Source organism: Rhinopithecus roxellana, chromosome 5, assembly GCF_007565055.1.
Source record: "Rhinopithecus roxellana isolate Shanxi Qingling chromosome 5, ASM756505v1, whole genome shotgun sequence".
Lineage (NCBI taxonomy): Eukaryota > Metazoa > Chordata > Mammalia > Primates > Cercopithecidae > Rhinopithecus > Rhinopithecus roxellana.
Genome location: NC_044553.1, coordinates 116,855,305 through 116,870,384, shown reverse-complemented (window position 1 = coordinate 116,870,384; position 15,080 = coordinate 116,855,305).

Genomic DNA, 15,080 nt, shown 5'->3' with positions numbered 1-15,080 from the left:
GAGAAAAGGGCAGGATGCAGCCCAGATCACACTCAGTATTCCTTCCCTTACCACTCAATTCCCCATCATTCTATTTGCATCAGTGGTACATAAGTTCCTCTCACCAGCTGACTGTGAACATTTCCTTCTAGTAAAATGATTGTGTCTTAGTTAATGTTGTATCTTTACCCTTTTCCCCACTAAACCATACATTCAGTAATTGAGGTTAAATATATTTTCTTAAACATTTACAAGTATAATCTTTTGTATTTTACCCTCCAACGTAGGCAAGTACCCCAGAAAAAAAAATACAGAAATGAGAAAAATGAAGGAATTAGCTTTATGTTACTACATTCTTGATTGGGTTTTTTTGTTTTTGTTTTTGTTTTTGTTTTACCTTGTTTGGGTGGAATAATGAGCAGATAAGCAAGTGTGTGTGTGTGTGTGTGTGTGTGTGTGTGTGTGTGTGTGTGTATAAATTTGTGTATACACACACACATATACACACAAAAGTACTATAAGAAACTAACACGAAGGGTCACCTTGATTTAGCACAGCATACCTGAGCCTATTCTCCTTCTTAGCATTTATATTTCTAAATAGTTATCTCTATTAAAAATTAGAGATAGTAGCCTCCTTTTATAAACCTCAACAGAGGAAAACTAAATTGGCTATTTTTTTCTTAGGTTTCATGGTGAGATAGCTCTATGGAAAGTAAATGGAATACGTACCAGCTTATTCTCATCTTCAAAACTTTGATGACTCTTTTTATATATTTTCTGCAAAGTAATTAAAGTCCAATTAATTGGAAAAATATACACAATGGGCGTTCTGAATATAATATATCCAATGGAAGCAACTTTTATTATCTTAAACAAGTAGCTAAGCCAATGTTGCAAGTTTAAATTTTGAGCTCCTAAGCAAATATCTCAGAAAATACACTCTTGCACTTTGTTGACTACAAAATAAACTCCTCTCCAGTGGAGAGCTATCTCACCTCCTTTGGGAATCCATTACAGTGCAGTCAGTTTGGGTAGCATGCTGGTATATCCCTTTTTCCTATAATGACCGTACCCACAAACATACTGAAAATGCAATATTTTTAAATGGACAGTAGAAGCTGACCACTGACAGGAATCCAAGGGGAATATTTTAGTGACATACAGAATTACCAAGTAATTTATCTGTTCTTTAAATTTGGACATTCACTTCCTAAGTGTACATAAATTTAGCCGTTGTTACATAATGTTCCCCCTTTCCCTCCATTCATATTCTACTTGTAAATAATGCTGGCTTCTATTACCATTTCATATTCTCAATGGATCAACACAGTGAAGGTTTATTTTCTATTCACTCCCTAGTCCAAATTTAGATAATGTGGGAGTGGGCCTCTTCTCTGTGCAACGATTCAGGGACTCAGGCTCCTCCCATGTGGTAATCTCCTTTAATACAGTTAGGGGTTGTCCTGACATCACCTAGCTGGCAGATGGGAAGAAGGGAGTGCAAAAAAAAGGCAGGTTCTTATGTAACTTCTGCCACTGAACTGCAAGTGACAAATCACTTTCATTCATTATCTATGGCAAGAACGGCTGACATGGTCTCTCAAATATATGAGAGAAGTTCACAAAATTTAGTTTATCTGCACTTACAAGAAGAGAAAAAATTGGTTTGGTGAGCATTTAGCCAGACTCTGCTGCATTTTCTAGGCTTTGTCTCTTTGATCTTTTTATCTTTTGATAGATGTATTAGTCAGGATTTTCCAGAGACAGAATCAATAGGATAGGTGGATAGATAGATGAACAGACAGGTAGTTGGGTAGGTAAGTAGGTAGGCAGACAGATAGATGACAGATAGATAGATTGATTGATAGATAGGAGATTTATTAGGGGCTTGGCTTATGTCATTATGGAGGTTGAAGAGTCCCGTGATAGGCTATTTTCAAGCTGGAGAACCAGGGCAGCTGTAGCATAGCTTAGTCCAAGTCCCAAAGCCTCAGAACCAGGGAAGGCAATGGTGTAATTCTCAGTCTAAGGCTGAAGGCCTGAGAACCTAGGATGGGGAGCAGGAGGGTGGTGCAAGTTGTGAAGTTCAAAGGCCAGAGAACCTGTAGTTGTGTGGTCCAAGGGCAGGAGAAAAAGTGTCCCAGCTCCAGCAGAAAGAGTAAATTCACCTTTCTTTTGCCTTTTTCTTCTGCATGAGCCCTTAGCTGATTGAATGCACCCATCCATGTTGGGTGGTGTATTAGTTCATTTTCACCCTACTGATAAAGACATACCTGAGACTGGGCCATTCACAAAAGAGAGGGGTTTAATGGATTTACAGTTCCACATGGCTGGGGTGGCCTGACAATCATGGCAGAAGGCAAGGAGGAGCAAGTCACATCTTACATGGAAGGCAGTAGGTGAAGAGAGTTTGTGCAGGGAAACTCCTTATAAAACCATCAGGTCTCATGCAACTTATTCACTATCATGAGACCAGCAGGGGAAATACTTGCCCCCTTGATTCAATTGTCTCCCACTGGGTTCCTCCCACAGCACATACCAATTCATGATGAGATGTGGGTGGGGACACAGCCAAACCATATCATTCTGCCCCGGCGCCTCCCAAATCTTATGTCCTCACATTTCAAAACTAATCATGCCTTCCCAACAGTCCCCCAAAGTCTTAACTCATTTCAGCATTAACTCAGTAGTGCACAGTCCAAAGTTTCGTCCAAGACAAGGCAAGTCCCTTCTGCATATAAGCCTGTAAAATCAAAAGCAAGTTAGTTATTTCCCAGATACAATAGGGGTGTAAGCATTGGGTAAATGAGAGAAATTGGCCAAAATGAAGGGGCTACAGGCCCCATGCAAGGCCAAAATCCAATGGGGCAGTCAAATCTTAAAGCTCTAGAATGAGCTCCTTTGACACCATGTCTCACATCTAGGTCACTCTGATGCAAGAAGTGGGCTCCCACGGCCTTGGGAAGCTCTGTCCCTGTGGCTTCACAGGGTAGAGCCTCCCTTCCAGCAGCTTTCATGGGCTGGCATTGAGTGTCTGTGGCTTTTCCAGGTGCACGGGGCAAGCTGTCAGTGTTTTTATCATTCTGGGGGCTAGAGTCTAGTGGGCCTCTTCTCACAGCTCCACTAGGCATTACCCCAGTGAGGACTCTGTATGGGGGCTCCGATCCCACCTTTATCTTCTGCACTGCCCTAGCAGAGGTTCTTCATGAGGCCCTGCCCCTGCAGCAAACTTCTGCCTGGGAATCCAGGCATTTCCATACATTATCTGAAATCTAGGCAGAGGTTCCCAAACCTCAATTCTTAACTTCTGTGCACCCACAGGCTCAACACCATGTGAAAAGTGCCAAGGCCTGGGGCTTCCACCCTCTGAAGCAATAGCCTGAGCTGTACATTGGCCCCTTTTAGTCATGGCTGGAGTAGGTGGAATGCAGAGCACCGAGTCGCAAGACTGCACATAGCACAGGGACCCTGTACTGGGCCCATGAAACCATTTTTTCCTCCTAAAGTACCTCTGTACCTGTGATGGGAGGGGCTGCTCCAGAGGTCTCTGACATGCTCTGGAGACATTTTCCCCATTGTCTTGGTGATTAACATTCAGCTCCTTGTTACTTATGCAAATTTCCATAGCTGGCTTGAATTTTTCCTCAGAAAATAGCATTTTCTTTTCTATCACATTGTCAGGCTGCAAATTTTCCAAATTTTATGCTGTTTCCCTTTTAAAACTGAATGCTTTTAACAGCACCCAAGTCATCTCTTGAATGCTTTGCTGCTTAGAAATTTCTTCTGCCAGATACCCTAAATCATCTCTTTGAAGTTATTGTTCGACAAATCTCTAGGGCAGGGGCAAAATGCCATCAATCTCTTAGCTAAAACATAACAAAAGTCATCTTTGCTCCAGTTCCCATCAAGTTCCTCCTCCCCATCTGAGATCACCTCAGCCTGGATTTCATTGTCCATATCATTATCAGCATTTTGGTCAAAGCCATTCAACAAGTCTCCAGGGAGTTTAAACTTTCCCACATTTTTCTGTCCTCTTCTGAGCCCTCCAAACTGTTCCAACCCCTGCCTGTTACCAAGTTCCAAATTTGCTTCCAAATGTTAGGTATCTACAGCAGTGTTCCACTCTACTGGTACCAATTTATTGTATTAGTCCATTTTCATACTGCTGATAACATCATACCTGAGACTGGAAAGAAAAAAGTTTAATGGACTTACAGTTCCATATGGCTGGGGAAGCCTCAAAATCATGGCAGAAGGCAAGGAGGAACAAGTCATGTCTTACATGGATGGTGGCAGTCAAAGAGAGCTTGAGCAGGGAAACTCCTTCTTATTAAATCATCAGGTCTCATAAGACATATTCATTGTCATGAGAACAGCGTGGGAAAGACCTGCCCCCATGATTCAATCACCTCCCACTGGGTCCCTCCCACAACACATGGGAATTCTAGGGAGATCTGGGTGGGGACAGAGCCAAACCATATCAGGTAGAAGCAGATCTTCCTTACCCGGTCTACTAATTCAAATGCCAATTTCTTCTGGAAGCACTCTCACAGACATACTTGGAAATAATGCTTTACCAGCTATCTGCATATTTCTTAATCCAGTCAAGTTGACACCTAAAATTAACCATCACATCTTCCCTCCTTCACTCACCAGACAAACCTAGCTTGAGCAATGAATAATCCAAATTTTCTTCTGTATGACTTCCATTATTTCTCCTTATAAAGGCTGCAGAGATTCAGTTTCAGATTCAACAAATATCATTCAGAGTCCATTATCATAGCAGGTTGTTACAAGGAATTGCCATATACATTAGGTTACTTAATATAGAAACAAGCATTGTAATGCCAGTGCTAAGATGAGAAATCTGAGGCCCAGGAACTGACTAAGCATACACAGAGGTAATCCGTAGAGTCAGCATTCCCATTTGCTCCTGTGATGGATTCACTTATATATCTAACTGAACTGATTTCTTCCACCAGCAAACATTTTATATCTTTTTGGTGTCCAATTATTTTCTTTCATTATTATTATTATTATTATTATACTTTAAGTTCTAGGATACATGTGCACAACGTGCAGGTTTGTTACATATGTATACATGTGCCATGTTGGTGTGTTGCGCCCATTACTAGTCATTTACATTAGATGTATCTCCTAATGCTATCCCTTCCCCCTCTGCCCACTCCACGACAGGCCCCTGTGTGTGATGTTCCCCTTCCCGAGTCCAAGTGATCTCATTGTTCAGTTCCCACCTATGAGTGAGAACATGCGGTGTTTGGTTTTTTGTGCTTGTGATAGTTTGCTGAGAATGATGGTTTCCAACTTCATGTCCCTACAAAGGACATGAATGCATCCTTTTTTATGGCTGCATGGTATTCCATGGTGTATATGTGCCACGTTTTCTTAATCCAGTCTATCATTGATGGACATTGGGGTTGGTTCCAAGTCTTCGCTATTGTGAATAGCGCTGCAATAAACATACATGTGCATGTGTCTTTATAGCAGCATGATTTATAATACTTTGGGTATATACCCAGTAATGGGATGGCTGGATCAAACGGTATTTCTAGTTCTAGGTCCTTGAGGAATGGCCACACTGTCTTCCACAATGGTTGAACTAGTTTACAGTGCCACCAATAGTGTAAAAGTGTTCCTATTTCTCCACATCCTCTCCAGGACCTGTTGTTTTCTGATCTTTTAATGATCGCCATTCTAACTGGTGTGAGATGGTATAGCATTTGTGGTTTTGACTTGCACTTCTCTGATGGCCAGTGATGATGAGCATTTTTTCATGTGTCTGTTGACTGCATAAATGTCTTCTTTTGAGAAATGTCTGTTCATATCCTTTGCCCACTTTTTGATGGGGTTGTTTGGTTTTCTTCTTGTAAATTTGTTTGAGTTCTTTATAGATTCTGGATATTAGCCCTTTGTCAGATGAGTAGATTGCAAAAATTTTCTCCCATTCTGTAGGTTGCCTGTTCACTCTGATGGTAGTTTTTTTTTGCTGTGCAGAAGCCCTTTGGTTTAATTAGGTCCCATTTGTCAATTTTGGCTTTTGTTGCCATTGCTTTTGGTGTTTTAGACATGAAGTCCTCGCCCATGCCTATGTCCTGAATGGTATTACCTAGGTTTTCTTCTAGGGTTTTTATGGTTTTAGGTCTAACATTTAAGTCTTGAATCCACCTTGAATTAATTTTTGTATAAGTTGTAAGGAAGGGATCCAGTTTCAGCTTTCCACGTATGGCTAGCCAGTTTTCCCAGCACCATATATTAAATAGGGAATCTTTTCCCCATTTCTTGTTTTTGTCAGGGTTGTCAAAGATCAGATGGTTGTAGATGTGTGGTATTATTTCTGAGGGCTCTGTTCTGTTCCATTGGTCTATATCTCTGTTTTGTTACCAGTACCATGCTGTTTTGGTTACTGTAACCTTGTAGTATAGTTTGAAGTTAGGTAACATGATGCCTTCAGCTTTGTTCTTTTGGCTTAGGATTGACTTGGCAATGTGGGCTCTTTTTTGGTTCCATATAAACTTTAAAGTAGTTTTTTCAAATTATCTGAAGAAAGCTTGATGGGGATGGCATTGAATCTATAAATTACCTTGGGCAGTATGTCCATTTTCACGATATTGATTCTTCCTATCCATGAGCATGGAATGTTCTTCCATTTGTTTGTGTCCTCCTTTATTTCATTGAGCAGTGGTTCATAGTTATCTTTGAAGAGGTCCTTCATATCCCTTGTAAGTTGGATTCCTAGGTATTTTATTCTCTTTGTAGCAATTGTGAATGGGAGTTCACTCATGATTTGGCTCTGTGTTTGTTATTGGTGTATAAGAATGCCTGTGATTTTTACACATTGATTTTTTACCCTGAGACTTTGCTGAAGTTGCTTATCAGCTTAAGGAAATTTTGGGTTGAGATGATCGGGTTTTCTAAATATACAGTCATGTCATCTGCAAACAGGAACAATTTGACTTTCTCTTTTCCTAACTGAATACCCTTTATTTCTTTCTCCTGCCTGATTGCCCTAGCCAGAACTTCCAACACTATGTTGAATAGGAGTGGTGAGAGAGGGCATCCCTGTCTTGTGCCAGTTTTCAAAGGGAATTTTTCCAGTTTTTGCCCATTCAGTATGATATTAGCTGTGGGTTTGTCATAAATAGCTCTTATTATTTTGAGGTACGTTCCATCAATACCGAATTTATTGAGCGTTTTTAGCATGAAGGGCTGTTGAATTTTGTCAAAAGCCTTTTCTGCATCTATTGAGATAATCATGTGGTTCTTGTCTTTGGTTCTGTTTATATGCTGGATTATGTTTATTGATTTACGAATGTTGAACCAGCCTTGCATCCCATGCATGAAGCCCACTTGATCATGGTGGATAAGCTTTTTGATGTGCTGCTGAATCCGGTTTGCCTATTTCATTGAGGATTTTTGCATCGATGTTCATCAGGGATATTGGTCTAAAATTTTCTTTTTTTGTTGTGTCTCTGCCAGGCTTTGGTATCAGGATGATGCTGGTCTCATAAAATGACTTAGGGAGGATTCTCTCTTTATCTATTGATTGGAATAGTTTCAGAAGGAACGGTACCAGCTCCTCCTTGTACCTCTGGTAGAATTCTTCTGTGAATTCGTCTGGTCCTGGACTTTTTTTGGTTGGTAGGCTATTAATTATTGCCTCAATTTCAGAACCTGTTATTGGTCTATTCAGGGATTCAACTTCTTCCTGGTTTAGTCTTGAGAGGGTGTGTGTGTCCAGGAACTTATCCATTTCTTCTAGATTTCTACTTTATTTCCATAGAGGTGTTTATAGTATTCTCTGATGGTAGGTTGTATTTCTGTGGGATTGGTGGTGATATCCCCTTTTTCATTTTTTATTGCATCTATTTGATTCTTCTCTCTTTTCTTCTTTACTAGTCTTGCTAGAGGTCCATCAATTTTGTTGATCTTTTCAAAAAACCAGGATTCATTGGATTTTTTTGAAGGGTTTTTTTGTGTCTCTATCTCCTTCAGTTCTGCTCTGATCTTAGTTATTTCTTGCCCTCTGCCAGTTTTTGAATGTGTTTGTTCTTGCTTCTCTAGTTCTTTTAATTGTGATGTTAGGGTATCAATTTTAGATCTTTCCTGCTCTCTCTTGTGGGTATTTAGTGCTATAAATTTCCCTCTACACTAACTGCTTGAAATGTCTCCCAGAGATTCTGGTATGTTGTGTCTTTGTTCTCATTGGTTTCAAAGAACATCTTTATTTCTGCCTTCATTTCGTTATGTATGCAGTAGTCATTCAGGAGCAGATTGTTCAGTTTCCATGTAGTTGAGCAGTTTTGAGTAAGTTTCTTAATCCTGAGGTCTAGTTTGATTGCACTGTTGTCTGAGACACAGTTTGTTATAATTTATGTTCTTTTGCATTTACTGAGGGGTGCTTTACTTCCAACTATGTGGTCAATTTTGGAATAAGTGCGATGTGGTGCTGAGAAGAATGTATATTCTGTTGATTTGGAGTGAAGAGTTCTGTAGATGTCTATTAGGTCCACTTGGTGCAGAGCTGAGTTCAATTCCTGAATATTCTTGTTAACTTTCTGTTTTGTTGATCTGTCTAATGTTGACAGTGGGGTGTTAAAGTCTCCCATTATTATTGTGTGAGAGTCTAAGTCTCTTTGTAGGTCTCTAAGGACTTGTTTTATTATCTGGGTGCTCCTGTATTGGGTGCTTATATATTTAGGATAGTCTGCTCTTCTTGTTGAATTGATCCCTTTACCATTATGTAATGGCCTTCTTTGTCTCTTTTGATCTTTGTTGGTTTGAAGTCTGTTTTATCAGAGACTAGGATTGCAACTTCTGCCTTTTTTTGTTTCCATTTGATTGTCAGATCTTCCTCCATCCCTTTATTTTGAGCCTATGTGTGTCTCTGCATGTGAGATGGGTCTCCTGAATACAGCACACTGATGGGTCTTGACTCTTTATCCAATTTTCCAGTCTGTGTCTTTGAATTGGAGCATTTAGCCCATTTACATTTAAGGTTAATATTGTTATGTGTGAATGTGATCCTGTCGTTATGATGTTAGCTGGTTATTTTGCTCGTTAGTTGATGCAGTTTCTTCCTAGGATCGATGGTCTTTACAATTTGGCATGTTTTTGCAGTGGCTGCTACCGGTTGTTCCTTTCCATATTTAGTGCTTCCTTCAGGAGCTCTTGTAGAACAGGCCTGGTGGTGACAAAATCTCTCAGCATTTGCTTGTCTGTAAAAAATTTTATTTCTCCTTCACTTATGAAGCTTAGTTTGGCTGGATATGACATTCCAGGTTGAAAATTCTTTTCTTTAAGAATGTTGAATATTGGCTTCCACTGTCTTCTGGCATGTAGAGTTTCTGCCAAGAGATCTGCTGTTAGTCTGATGGGCTTCCCTTTGTGGGTAACCCAACCTTCTTCTCAGCTGCCCTTAACATTTTTTCCTTCATTTCAACTTTGGTGAATCTGACAATTATGTGTCTTGGAGTTGCTCTTCTCAAAGAGTATCTTTGTGGTGTTCTCTGTATTTTCTGAATTTGAATGTTGGCCTGCCTCACTAGGTTGGGGAAGTTCTCCTGGATAATATCCTGCAGAGTGTTTTCCAACTTGGTTCCATTCTCCCTGTCACTTTCAGGTATACCAGTCAGATATAGATTTGGTCTTTTCACGTAGTCCCATATTTCTTGGAGGCATTGTTCATTTCTTTTTACTCTTTTTTTCTGTAAACTTCTCGTTTCATTTCAATCATTTGGTCTTCAATCACTGATACCCTTTCAGTTGATCGAATTGGCTACTGAAGCTTGTGCATTCATCACGTAGTTCTCGTGCCATAGTTTTCAGCTTCATCAGGTCATTTAAGGACTTCTCTGCACTGGTTATTCTAGTTAGCCATTCATCTAATCTTTTTTCAAGGATTTTAGCTTCTTCGCAATGGGTTCAAACTTCCTCCTTTAGCTTGGAGATGTTTGGTTGTCTGAAGCCTTCTTCTCTCAACTTGTCAAAGTCATTCTCTGTCCAGCTTTGTTCCATTGCTGGTGAGGAGCTGCATTCCTTTGGAGGGGGAGAGGCACTCTGATTTTTAGAATTTTCATCTTTTCTGCTCTGTTTTTTCCCTATCTGTTTAGTTTTATCTACCTTTGCTCTTTGATGATGGTGAAGTACAGATGAGGTTTTGGTGTGGATGTCCTTTCTGTTTGTTAGTTTTCCTCCTAACAGTCAGGACCCTCAGCTGCAGGTCTGTTGGAGTTTGCTGGAGGTCTACTTCAGACCCTGTTTGCCTGGATATCAGCAGCGGAGCCTGCAGAACAGTGAATATTGCTGAACAGCAAATGTTGCTGCCTGATCGTTCCTCTGGAAATTTCGTCTCAGAGGGGCACCCGGCCATGTGAGGTGTCAGTCTGCCCCTACTGGGGGGGTGCCTCTCAGTTAGGCTACTCAGGGGTCAGGAACCCACTTGAGGAGGCAGTCTGTCTGTTCTCAGAACTCAAACTCCATGCTGGGAGAACCACTACACTCTTCAAAGCTGTCTGCAGACATTTAAGTCTGCAGAGGTTTCTGCTGCCTTTTATTCAGCTATGCCTGGCCCCAGAAGTGGAGTCTACAGAGGCAGGCAGACCTCCTTGAGCTGCAGTGGGCTCCACCCAGTTCGAGCTTCCCAGATGCTTTATTTACCTACTCAAGCCTCAGCAATGGCAGGTGCCCCTGCTCCAGCCTTGCTGCCACGTTGCAGTTCGATCTCAGACTGCTGTGCTAGCAATGAGCGAGGCTCCATGGGCATGGGACCCTCCAAGCCAGGTGTGGGATGTAATCTCCTGTTGTGCTGTTTGCTAAGATCATTGGAAAAGCGCAGTATTAGGGTGGGAGTGACCTGATTTTCCAGGTGCCATCTGTCACAGCTTCCCTTGGCTAGGAAAGGGAATTCCCTGACCCCTTGTGCTTCCCGTGTGAGGCGATGCCTCGCCCTGCTTCAGCTCACACTCGGTGGGCTGCACCCACTGTCCTACACCCACTGTCCAACAAGCCCCAGTGAGATGAACCCAGTACCTCAGTTGGAAATGCAGAAATCACCCATCTTCTGCATTGCTCACACTGTTCCTATTTGCCATCTTGGAACCATCCTGGTGCCCAGTTATTTTCTTAATTCCTTTCTCCTTTATATTCTCCCTTCCAACTTCTTATCTAGTTATCTCTCAACTGAAACACCTCATCCTCTCTGTGTTCTTATCCATGTCTATTATGAACAAGACTTATGCTAGCAATACATTTGTATCAAGGAAAAGTATGTTGCTTTGTAAAGAAATTAGAAATACCAACATTAAACTGGTGATGTCAATTTTAAAGGTCATACGAAAGTCCAGAGTACCCACAAATTTTCTATTAAAATTGATTTTCTTAAGGAAAGAGTTGAGCTAAAAGCAATGTATTTTTCCATCTTAGTGGGGTTTATTTTGCTGCTATATCTAATATGGATCATTTTATGAGTCCAGTATTTTTTTAGTTTCATTACAAACATGTAGCATTTCAGCTGCATTATGGTTATATAAATATATGTGTGTGTATATATATGTGTTTGTGTATATATGTGTATATATGTGTGTGTATATATATGTGTGTATGTGTGTATATATATGTGTGTGTGTGTGTGTGTGTGTGTGTGTATAGCTAGCATAAGTACCTGGTCTTGATGTAAAACATTTCTTTCCTGGGAAAAATGTACTATGTATTTTAAATGATTACCAAACAAGTTTTCTTCAGTGGTTTGTTTAAAAAGGCATAGTTCCTGCGATTCTTTTTTGAACACTTTCTATAACTTCACTTGATTTTTACCCAATACAAGAGAATTTAAACTAATTTTCTACCTTCTTTGGAGTATTATTCAGATAGAGCATGACTTAGTTTTTTCCTGCTTTGTTTTACTTTCTGCTGCATTTTGGGGATAGCAAAACCCATCCTACTTAAAGCTCAACCCCCTGTCTCCCTCCTCACCCATGAAACAGGACCCATGTCAGATCCTTTCCTTTTCTCTCATTCCATTCTTCTCAGGTTATAGTCCAGTTTTAAAATCTTGGCTTCATGTCACCATGGGCAGGTTGAGCTAACTAACTTGTCAGAAGAGTTTTTTTCTGTATCTGTGCAATTTAGAGTCATGACTATATTGCAACCAAAGCCTTAGTTTGCAGAATGATTGTTATGACCAAATGAGATTCTGCATATCAGCTGCCCATTCCCTTGATGAGTACTGGGCATGCACTCCACAAGTGTGGCCTTTATTGCCATATAACAAATTAACAAACTTAGTGGAGAAAATAAGGTTGTGATTATTATTTTCAATTTCTCTAAGTCAGAGTCTAGGCATGACTTATCTGGGGCCTCTATATCAGAATCTAAGAAGCTACAATTGAGGTGTCAACCAGGGCTGCAGCCTCATGTAAGGCTCAGCTGGGAAAGTATCTACTCCCAATTGATGTGTCTGCTGGCAAAATTCAGTTCTTCAAGAACTGGTTGGATTGAAGGCCTCAGTTTCTAGATGGCTGCTGGCTAGCAGCTGCCCTCAATTTAATGCCCCTTGGGTCTCTCCAGATGGCAACTTGCCTTACTAAAACCATCAAACGAGAGAGTCAATTGAGAGAATCTACTTGAAATACAAATGTTACAGTCTTCAGTTACAATCACTGAAGTGGTATATTATCACCTTTGCTATATTTTATTACATAACAGCAAGTCACTAGACTAGATCATACTCAAGGGGAGGGAATTACACAAAGCAAATATATCAGGAGGGTGGAAATTCTTATGAGGTCATCACAGAAGCTGCCTGCCACAATCCCCAATCCTATGTGTTCCTAAGACATCATAGAAGTTCAATCTACTATATATACATAGCTCAATGTGTTACATATCTAGTTCACTTACACAAACCATACAAAGTATAAGAAAGGGAATATGTAAAATACAAAAATAGGCCAAATGTGTGTGTGTGTGTGTGGCTTCTACATGTTTGGTCAATATATTGGGTTTTTAGTATATAAGGAGTTATGAAATATGTCTTCCTCTCATGAAAGAATGCACAGTTCAGGTGTTTATATTAAGTTTTCCATTAAGTCTCTTTTAAAAAAGGAGCAGAAATATTAAGAATGTGGTCTTTACAAACACACTTAATGGTAATTTCTGTGTAATTTAATAATCAGATGTTGGGAACCCAGCAGGAAAAAACAAAAAGAAACCCAGCAAGCCAATCAATCATAAAATCATAGACTCAAGGCCTAGAGGACACAGTCTATCAAGTGATCCATCAATATCTATTGTGCTTTTTTCTGTTTTCAAAGCCTATCCTAGTTGCCAAAGTCCAAAGTCTGAAGGGAGAAAAAGCCACAATTGAAAAGGAGCTTGATAAACTGAAGCTGAGAATTAATTTAGTCTTCAATTATTTTGACATGTAAACAAATGTTGAAGCAGTCTCCTTAGGGCCAGGGAAATTTGAAAGGATACTTCAGGGAGAGAGATGGAAAAAATGAAAACACAAAAGTGAAAGGATGCCGGGAAGAGAGGGCACTGCAGGAGGCCGCCAGGACCTGGTGGCTATAATTAGGGAAGTTGACCATGCATTTGGTTATCTCTGAGACACAGTGTATGGAAATAAGAGACCAGCATGCACAGTTAGACTCTAGAGTGCCATGGGACCAGGAAATATGTTTAGACCACATACAAATCATTTAAGTTCAGAAGAAGGTTAGTAGATGAGGGACTAGATGTATTCAGAGATGCATAATTGAACAAATACAGATCAAAACAACAGGAAAGAAAAAAAACATTATTTAAGTCTCCTTTTTTTCTTTCTTATTTTTTGTTTTTAACTGCAGCATTATAGAGATGGTTAAGATTCTAGAAAAATAAGTTTTATAATGGATATTTTCTGTGATGGTCTCTTAAGCAAATTTTAAAGCAAATATACATTGGAGTATTAAAAGGGAGCAAAACAAAATCTACGAGTTTTGTCATTGTTTTTAATGGTGATGAACTCAAAGTTTTCTCATTTTGGTTTAAATAAAAATTTTTAAAGTAAGCAATAGCATTGCTATTGAATTGTAAATGATTCTTATCAGTCAAAACCATGCTTTAGGCTTTCAGGTAAAAGATGGCAAACAGATCTAATGTGTTTATGTTTTGTTCATTCCAAAGCCTATTGAAATGACAGAGAATATGTAATAACAAAATAAATCAAAGCCAGCAATTCTACTCCTAGGTATATGCTAGGTACATGCTTTGAGACAAGGTCTTGCTCTATTGCCCAGGCTGGTGTACAGTGGCACCTTCCTGGCTCACTCCAGCTTTGACCTCCCGGGTTCAGGTGATCCTCCCACCTCATGAGAACAAATAAAGCATGGCTACATGCAAGAACATGGGTGAATCTCCAAACACAGATTAAAGAAGCAATGCACAAAGTGTATATACTGTAGAATCCTGCTTACATAAAGTGCAAAACAGGCAAATTCAATACGGTGCTAGAGGTCAGGATAGTTGACTTCCTTGGGAGGGGGGCTTAGTATCTGGAAAGGTGCAGCAGGTGGGTTTCTGGAATTCCTGGGAAGAATCTGCTGCTTGATCTGGGAGATAGTTACACAAGCATACTTTTAAAAAATTAATCAAGTTATAGCCTCACAATATGTTCACCTTTCTGTATGTATAGACTTCAATAAAAAGTTGGATATATGAACAAATGAGTAAATGAATAAAAACTCCATAGCAGGGCTAGGAGGCTGGGAGGGGTGTCATCAGCCCACATGATCATTATGGGGTTTGTGAAAAATGCAAACCCAATGGGAACAGGGTAAATAGTGATAAAATACAATGAAGAAGCTGAGAAAATTGCAAACTCATCCAGGGGAAGAAGAGTATCTCTAAAAAGTGATTTTTTTCCATTAGTGTTTTGAATAATTTCAGAATGATAGGCAGTGGTGTCATAAAATTAGAAACCGGAGGCTGGGGAAAATGTACTCTGTTGCAAAGACTGATCAATGCAGATTCTTATTTACAAATATGAAAAGACTACAAAAAATTCCCAAACGTTTGAGGCAATCCACCCTTTGAGAAAAA